Below are 9210 nucleotides of genomic sequence, written 5' to 3' on the forward strand. Positions count from 1 at the left end.
ACATTTTTGTATGTTATTATGCTACAACAAATTTTTTTTGTTTGAATACTATAAAATGTACTTAAACATTCACAAAATGTTTATTCAGCGTGCTATCTGTTTTTTCAACAATGCTAAGTTTTTGTTCACATCTTTGTTTCTTGAAGCTACATTCTAGAATTAAGGAGTACTAGGTCAAAGGGTATGACTAGTCTTCAAATTTTTAATACTTGTTGTCAAATTGCCCTCCAGAAATTTGTACCAATTTGCAGTCATCTCAACTATGCAAATGAATATGAATGTGGATTTTCAAACCATAAGAAACAACACAAATATTGTAATAAATTTGATTCTGGTGAAAACCAAAGAAATAAAAATGAATGTTATTTTAGTCATTCCTCAGCCATATTTTGTGGACGCTGACTGCTCTTTTTTGCCCTTATCTACTTTGAGATATCCTTAGGTAGAATTAGGATCTAGGATGAACTGGATACAAAATAAAATTTGAAATAATTTTAAAGGCACTTTGGAGAATCCTCAAGTGATTCTGTTCTTGCTGATAACTCTGAAGGCTCCCTCTGACCTACAGAGTGAAGTATAGACTCAAGCATCTCTATTATCAGGCTCAGCGGACAATAAATATTTACTGAGCTTACTGTGCTCCAGGCCTCCTTTCAGACACTGGGCATACACTGGTGAACAAGACAGGGTCCCTCCTCCATGATTCTGGTAATTCCATTGCAATGAGTCAACTATTTCCTCTACATCTCCTTCTCAACACAAAATCTTTTGCTCTAGTCAGACCTGTATTATGCTGCTTTCTGCTCATTCTTGCCTGACTACAGTTACCCTGACCCATAAGCCCTAATCGTTCTCATCAAGACTTATTCTAAGTCCCATGTGAAATTCTCCTCAGCCATTCCAGTAATCTGAGCACTTAACTCTGTACTCACAGTGTAGTACTTGATTATTCACTGCCTTATACAACTTTCTAATACCCTCCTAAGACTGAAAGCTCCTTATATGTAGCTTCCCCACAGCACCTAGTGTAGCATATGTGCCAAGTAGCCCTTCTTTACCAGAACCTTGCTTTAATTATTTTAAGATGAGATTCTAAATAAGGCTTCTTTGTTTTATACCTTCCCAAGAAGATTTCATTACAGAGATACCAAAGGTTTTTTATGTCAGTCTAGCTGCAAGCATAGGCAGAACTCCTGAAGTCAGTGTTCTAGTGGGGCTCTAGCAAAGGGACTGGGCCTGGGAATCAGTTTCCCCAAAATGATGTATTTGCTACTTATTTCATAGTGTTGTCAGGAGGATCATATGAGAAGTTACATGTAAAACAGTTATATGTGTGAAGGTGAAAATGTTGTAAGTGTGAAGTGTTATAGTTTTCTTCTTTTTCTTAAAGTAGAAGAGGAGGAATGCTCAAACACTGGTAAGGGTGGACAAGACTGTGAGATAACTACTTGTCAGAAATTGCAGGACTAGGCAAAAGAGGACACTGTCATGACATTTTTTGTTTTGACCTCTGCTTATCTAGTGGACCATCTGCTTTGTCATCATGACTTTTGAGCAGTAGGAAAACTTAATAGGAGAGAGATGTTAGGACAAAGAAAGGAGATGTCAGTGGAGCAGCCTGAATTACCAATTTGTCAAAGAAAGCATGTGTGTTTCCCACTGGTCAAATAGATGCCACCAAAGGTAGCCAGGCTCAAGTCATCTTGCCAGTATGCTGCCCAAGGGCTTCCACGTGAAGAAGGTGTTCCTAGCAGCTAGAGGTTCCGAGTTATATTAGAGGCCAGCTTGGAAGAGGTTGCAACTGGGTGTCAGAGAATAGTGAGAAGAGCCGTACACACATACCATTCCAGATGACCTCATATACACTCATGACATGGACACCTGCCTTGTAGAAGGCATTGATGACCAGTCATTCATAGTCACGGAATGTAGGTGGAATGTAGGTTGGACCAGGAGCTCTTCCCATTTGCAACCCAGCAGAGGAGAAAGGAACTCTGAGAGGGGAGAAATGAAGGAGAAAGTTGTATTTCTTTACCACTCCAAGTCCCTTGAGCTGATGTCTGGCTGTTAGTGGAGGGAGAGAGAAGATGAACAGTAAACTGGAAATTATTTGAAGTTTTAAAATAGGTTGGACTAGGGTAGATGTTTTAATACCTAAAAGTGACCAAAAAGCTATGGAATATACCTGAGGTGGTGTTTTGTTTTCCTCATGTGTTTTTTACTTTTTTAAAAATCTGAGGTATAATTGACATATAACATTATATTAGTTTCAGGCATACAACATAATTATCTGATATTTGTGTATATTGTGAAATGATCACCACAATAATTTTAGTTAAAATCTGTCACTGTACAGTTACATTTTTCTTTGTCATGAGAACTTAAGATCTACTCTCTTAGCCACTTTCAAATATGCAATAAAATATTATTAACTATGGTCACCATTCTGTTAGTTACATTCCCAATGACTATTCATTTTATAACTCAAAGTTTGCACCTCTGACCCCTTTCTCCCATTGTACCTATCCTCCCCACCCCCCTTTGGTAATCACCAATCTGCACTTTGTATCTATGAGCATTTTATTTTTGTTGTTTTTTTAGATTTCACATGTAAGTGAAATCATATGATATTTGTCTTTCTCTGTTTGACTTACTTCACTTAGTGTAATAGCCTCAAGGTTCATCTCCATTTTTGCAAATGACAAGATTTCACTCGTTTTTTTATGGCTGAGTTGTATATGTATACCACATCTTCATTATCCTTTCATTTATCAATGGACACTTTGGTTGCTTCCATATCTTGGCTATTGTAAATAATGCTACAATAAACATAAGGGGTGTGTATATTCTTTCAAGTTAGTGTTTTCATTTTGTTTGAACAAATATCCAGAAATGGAATTGCTGGGTGGTTTGGTAGTTCTATTTCTGATTTTTTGAGAAACCTCTATACTACTTTCCATAGTGGGTGTACCAATTTACAATCTCACAAATAGTGCACAAAGGTTCTCTTCTCTCCACATTCTTGTTAATAATTATTATTTCTTGTCTTTTTGATAGTAGCCATTCTAACATATGGGAGGTGATATCTTATTGTGGTGTATAGAGATGCAATATATTTTCATATATTGATTTTGTATCTTGCAACCATACTGAATTTGTTTATTAGTTCTGACAATTTTGGGGAGGAGGAATCCTTATGGTTTTGTATATATAATATCATGTCATCTGCAAATAGTGACAGTTTTACTCCTGAGGTGTTTTTAAGGGTCATAAAATGAAGATTCAACACATCATGGTTAAAGGCAGTGATTAGAAAAAATTTACACGTGTACCCACCACAGTTCAATAAACTGGGCATCCTAGTCAATTGGATTTATTCCTATATCAGAAAATGTTGTTATTTTCTAGCTCCACAGACTTTTTTTTGCATCCTAAAGTTATAAAACAGCAGTATCTTTTTCTCTTAGTTATTTAGAAAAATGAGACTAGTACGTTTTGCATTTATTTTACTTGGCATGCCTCATTGGAATGAGCAACTCAAATTGGTAAAGTGATTTAATGGAAAAGTATTATACAAGAGGCTTGTTTTAATTTTTCCTGCATTTTTAAATAATATTTCTTTGCAAGTCTTAATTATATAGCCCTCATTATTTCTAGACACAAAAGACCTAAACAAATGAGTAAGTCAGTAAATGCGCACCGAGGCATTAGCTAGTCTTGTGTAATTACAAGACAGGTGTATCACCACTCCTAAGCCTGGAAACAATAGTATCCCCAAAACACAAGGTCATGGGAAGCCTAAAATCTTAATCACTAGTGACTGGTTGCTGTGTCCCACTAATGTTAATAACTATAAGAATACTGATTATAGAACTGAACTCCACTTTATTTATAAGCCCTCCTGACCATGGGTATTGGTAGAGGTCTTGGTACTGGTTTCATAAACTGATCTCTGATTGTAGGAAGTCCATGGAACTGATCCAATTGACTTATACACTGAATCTTCCCTCCTCTCTTCAGTAGTATCTCAAAAGTGATCTCCTACTTGGAGAAGTGGGATATCTGGCTGTTGTTAAGGTGTCATTTTTCCAGACTAGTGATGATCACTAATTACCCTTGGTTTGTATTTTAAGAAGAAACTGACTGAGAGGGAGGGATAGATGGAGGGAGACTGCCAAGAAAGAGAAAACAATTTTATAGGAAGGACTGGGTTAGGCATACTATGGGTGAAAGGAAGGAGAAGTAAACAACAAATGGGAGGAATGCTGAGAGGAGGGAAAGAAGTTATAGAATAATCAACAATGGCTAAGGTGGGAAGGAGAAGCTCCATAGTATGATTACTGGGAGAAGCTTGGGCTGCGTCAGAACTGGGTTTTAGTATCACACCTGCATTTTCCAGCCTGATTGGACAAATTATTTAACTTCTCTGTGCCTGTTTATCCATTTGTAAAAATGGGAATAGTAATAGTACCCATTTCATAGAGTTGTTGTGATGATTGAACATAACATTCAGCCCTGGCTGGTGTGGCTCACTTGATTGAGCACTGGCCTGTGAACCAAAAGGTCACTGGTTCGATTCCCAGTCAGGGCACATGCCTGGGTTTCCAGCCAGGTCCCCAGCTGGGGGCGTGAGAGAGGCAACTGATAAATGTATCTCTTGCACATTGATGTTTCTCTCACTCTCTTTCTCTCTCCTTCCCCTCTCTCTAAAAGTAAATCAATAAATTTTTTTTAAAAGAAAACATTCTTAAAGTACCTGGCTCCTCAAACAAAGGGTAACTGATATTATTACTGTTGTGGTGGTTGTTGTTATTGTTAAAGGCAGTAGCATTATTGGTTAGTGACAGTATTGTCTGACAGTAATAAAACACAAACAAATCAGTTATCAACATCAATTCAGCAATGCAAGAAATTGCATAGTTAGAAGAGGCCTTGGTTATCCCCTCAGGAGTCAGCTCTAGGAAAAGAAGTTAAAATATCACTGTACATGGTGAAGGAGGAAAGAATCTATTATATTATTCACATATTAGACATTCTATTGCACATCACTTTTATGTTAAAAGACATTAGCCAAGCAACAAAAAAGTAAATGCTATACTTTGTGCCAGCAATTTGCAACACTGGTGTGCAACCTGTCAAAGCACACTGGTGTGCTGCAAGAATTTTTAAAACGTGCAGAACCTGACTATTTAGGCAGGGGCACTGACCTCTTTTCCCTTAGATTGTCAAACAAAAAATGACAACAGCCAATACAACAATAGCAGTCTGGTGTGAATGAATCAAAATTATAACTATTTTTTGTCAGATTGGCAAAAGATGTAATATATTTTTTGGTGTGCTGCAGAATTTTAATGTTTATGTGTGTCATGAGATTGAAAAGGTTAAAAATCACTGCTTTATACACATGATTGGTTTTGTTCATAGCACTTCTTTTTCCAGTTTTCTAAGATATATAGTAATGGCAACTGCTAGTTTGATCTTTATAAATTTGAATAAGATATTGAATATTTCTACACATGAACATAAACAGTATTAACATAATTATCCTTGAATTGATTTTATCTTCTCAAAGGACTCTAGTAGGTGGATTTCAGGTGTCATCATGAAATAATTTTTTTAAATGCTTGCTTTTATTTAAAAATGTAACAAGAACAATCATTCTGTGGATCATAATATGAAGCGAATGATTTCCTTAGGTGGAAAAACAAAAGATTAGGCACTGGATAACTGAAGAGCCTGTTGTTTAAGAGCTACAATACATATTTCTGATACTGTTTAGTGTTATAAATGCAAACAGTAAGCATGCCTTACAACAATACTTTTAAAAGGAGAAATACCAACATATCCAGGGTGAAGACTAAACATTTTTCTCCTTTAATGTATCATTACAATAGTATCAGATACCTAGTTCAAAGTAAAATGTTTATTCATTTTTACTAAAATTTAAAGAGTATCACTATTGGCTACATAATCAGAGTTTCAAGGTGCTAAGAAAGAATATTGATGTACTAAAGAAGGACCCTCTCTGTCATGGGAGAGAAAATTCTTAATTTGTTTGTTTAAAAAGTCCACATTAGCTCCATTGCCTAGTGTGATTTAGATATCTCTTATATAAAGGACTGGTTTGGTTAAAGATATTCCAAAGGAAAAAAAGGGGAGGGGAAGCTGCATTGTGTTTGTTACACCTCAGAGAACAATATGTGTCTTTGTTCCTAAGCTCTAAGTACTGAATTTCAGCCTTCATCCCGAACACCCAGTATTGATTGTCTTCACTATGAATCAGCTGAGTCCAAATCTCAGTCCTACTAGCTGATGTAGCTAGAGAATCATTGCCTCCTTGGCTGCCAGCAAGAAAACCTGTGTGATTGCCTTCCTAAGTAAGTCTTGCTATGCAGAATTGAAGAAAACTTTTAAAGAAATAATTAATCAATGTTTTGGCTATAGTGAAGTCTGATATTTCAATAAGGTGGTTAATATATGAAACTATAAACTTTCTTTTAACCAAGACAGAAACATCACTTAGTTGCCTCCTATATTGCACCCTGACCAGGGATTGGACCTGCAACATTTTGGTGTACAGGGTGATGCTCCAACCAACTGAGCCACCCAGCTAGGACTGGAACTATAAACTTTAAAGGCTTATTTTATATACAGATATGCACTATGATAGGATTTTTAAATATATGAACACATTTTCCTGTAGATATACTGATGGAATTCCTTTACTTAGACTTTCAGCTGGTGAAGTTTAATTTTTTTTTTTTTCAGTATAGGGCTAGAAAAATATTGTGTAAACTGTTTTACATCCAAGTAGCTAGAAGAAAGCTTTAGGTAATGAGTCTGCTTTATTCTTAGTGAATAAAAATAAAATTGAAAGAATTTTCATGGATAATGACATAAATTTAATCTTAGAGAGAAAGGAAAAGAATGTGCAATATAACTATTGGATCCATTTTTTAAAAAATTTTTTCCTGGACAAAATCACAATTATGAATAAATCTTTAAATTGCTGTCAGTACTGTTTTTTAAAGCTAAGCAGATTCATGGCTGTGGTCTGTGTTTCCTGAAAGAGATATCACATAGTTTATTTTTAAATTATTTTATTGTTGTTCAATTACAGTTGTCTGCATTTTCCCCCCACCACTTTCCCACATCCCAGCCATGCCCACCTCCCTCCCTTGCATCCACCCCCCAACTTGGCTTTGTCCATGTGTCCTTTATAGGAGTTCCTGAAAACCCTTCTCTCCACTGTCCTCTCCCCCATCCCCTCTGGTTACTGTCAGATTGTTCTTAATTTCAATGTCTCTGAGATATCCCATAGTTTAAAGTCCAGCATTGCACAACTCAGTGTTACATGTTCATTAATTTTAATTTCGAGGTGTTTTTTTCCCACAACTAGAGTATCCTATGTATCACCCCCAAGTTAACAATTACTTTAGTATTGCCTATCAGGCCATGGCTTAGGGCTGGATTTCAAAGCACATGAATGGCCACACTTTCTTTCTCCAAACATTTCTTAGTACTCCAACAATTAACAGAGTCTTCTCACTTTCTCCTGCACCATGCTTATTGTGAATGAGTTTATATAGTTTCCTCTGTCTTGTGCCTATTTAATTTCTATACTTTTTTTCAAGCCCCAACTAAATAAAAAATTCACAAACTCAATAGTTTTTCAGTTAATGAGTCAGACCCCAAGGAAGAGAAAACATGCTTTTGGTACTTTATGATCTCTTGGAGGGTGTAGGGATCTCTTGATGTATTCTACACCATTTACCCTTTCTGTTTTTTGAGCACAAAGTCATTCAATGACCCATCTGAGTCAAATCTTCTAATAAGCATTTACTGAGTGCCTGCTCTGTGTCAGGTTTTGTGCTAGGTGTTGGGAATATAGGAGTGATTAACAACAACAACAACAACAACAACAACAACAACAACAAAAACAGTTGTGTAGCCCAGAGAACGTGCAGTTCAGAGAACCGTAAATGGATAGTTTCACACACTGTAAAACATGTGTAGGGTAGCCTAGGATTACAGAGGAGTGGCATGTAAACCTAGTATGCAGTAATAGAGGTGGAACCATTGTGAAAAGACCTGGAGGAGGTGACACCTAAGCAGAGTCTTAAAGGATGAGTGGTTGGTAGCCAAATGAGGAGGGCAGGAACTTCCGGAAGAAGAAATAGCATGAGTAATGGCACAGAAGTAAGAAACAACATGTATGTACACACATAGGAAAAGACACAGAAACTTAAGAGTCTGAGGCAAAGAATGACACAAGATGACACTAAGGAGACATGTCATGAAAAGCCATGCATGGCAATGAGTATAAATCCTCCAAATCAAACATGTAAACAACAATACATTTTCTAAAATAACTTCTACCTTAAATTTTATGCCTTTAATGTTCTAAACCCTCAAAGTTGCTAGAAATTTCTCTACCATCTACCATCTAACAGGCAGGGAAAATTGTTGGTGGTTTCCTCTGAATACCAACAACTGTGCGCCTTGCTATCCCCATAATCTATCTATTCCTACGAATCCTATTCTCTTTCTATTCCCATGGTCACCACCTATTTGCAGTGCACCATGCAAACACAACTTCGATACAAGACTTTAATAGTTTGGTAAATAATACTAGATTTGCTTTTCAGCTCATTTTTTAAAGTAAAGAGGATTATAAGTCTCTCTTTATCTCCTCTCTTCTATGTCCAAGATAGTCAGATAATCTCCCATTTTAGCCTTTAGGTCATATCAGTAGTATTTCATACTAATGGACACGTGCAAACACACACACACACACACACACACACACACACACACACACTCACCAGCTTGTGCTATGTTCAAGGCAAAGCTTGGTGAAACTTCTTGACACTTTCTCCTTAGTGCCTTCCCACTTCTCTCATAGACTTTCCTTTGCCTTATCTGCCCAGAATCCCCAGTGCATATTCCTATTACAAATGGAAAATTCACCTCAGTCAGTGGAGAACAAAGGATCTGCACATAGGGTACAGAATTTGGCTCTCTGTTTTTGCCTCTGTGTGCCCCGATTTACTGTTTCAGAGAACTGCCACCATCTTTTACCCGGGCAGATGGTATTTAAATCCTTTGAGTTTTCTGATTAAAAGGTGCTACATTGGTAAGAAGCATTATAATCACTCTTTTTCCCCCAGCCAAGCTAAGATGCCTCCTCATAGGTTAATTCCTCATAGT

Source organism: Phyllostomus hastatus, unplaced genomic scaffold (genome assembly GCF_019186645.2).
Source record: "Phyllostomus hastatus isolate PE091 unplaced genomic scaffold, TTU_PhHast_1.1 phas_scaffold_28, whole genome shotgun sequence".
NCBI lineage: Eukaryota > Metazoa > Chordata > Mammalia > Chiroptera > Phyllostomidae > Phyllostomus > Phyllostomus hastatus.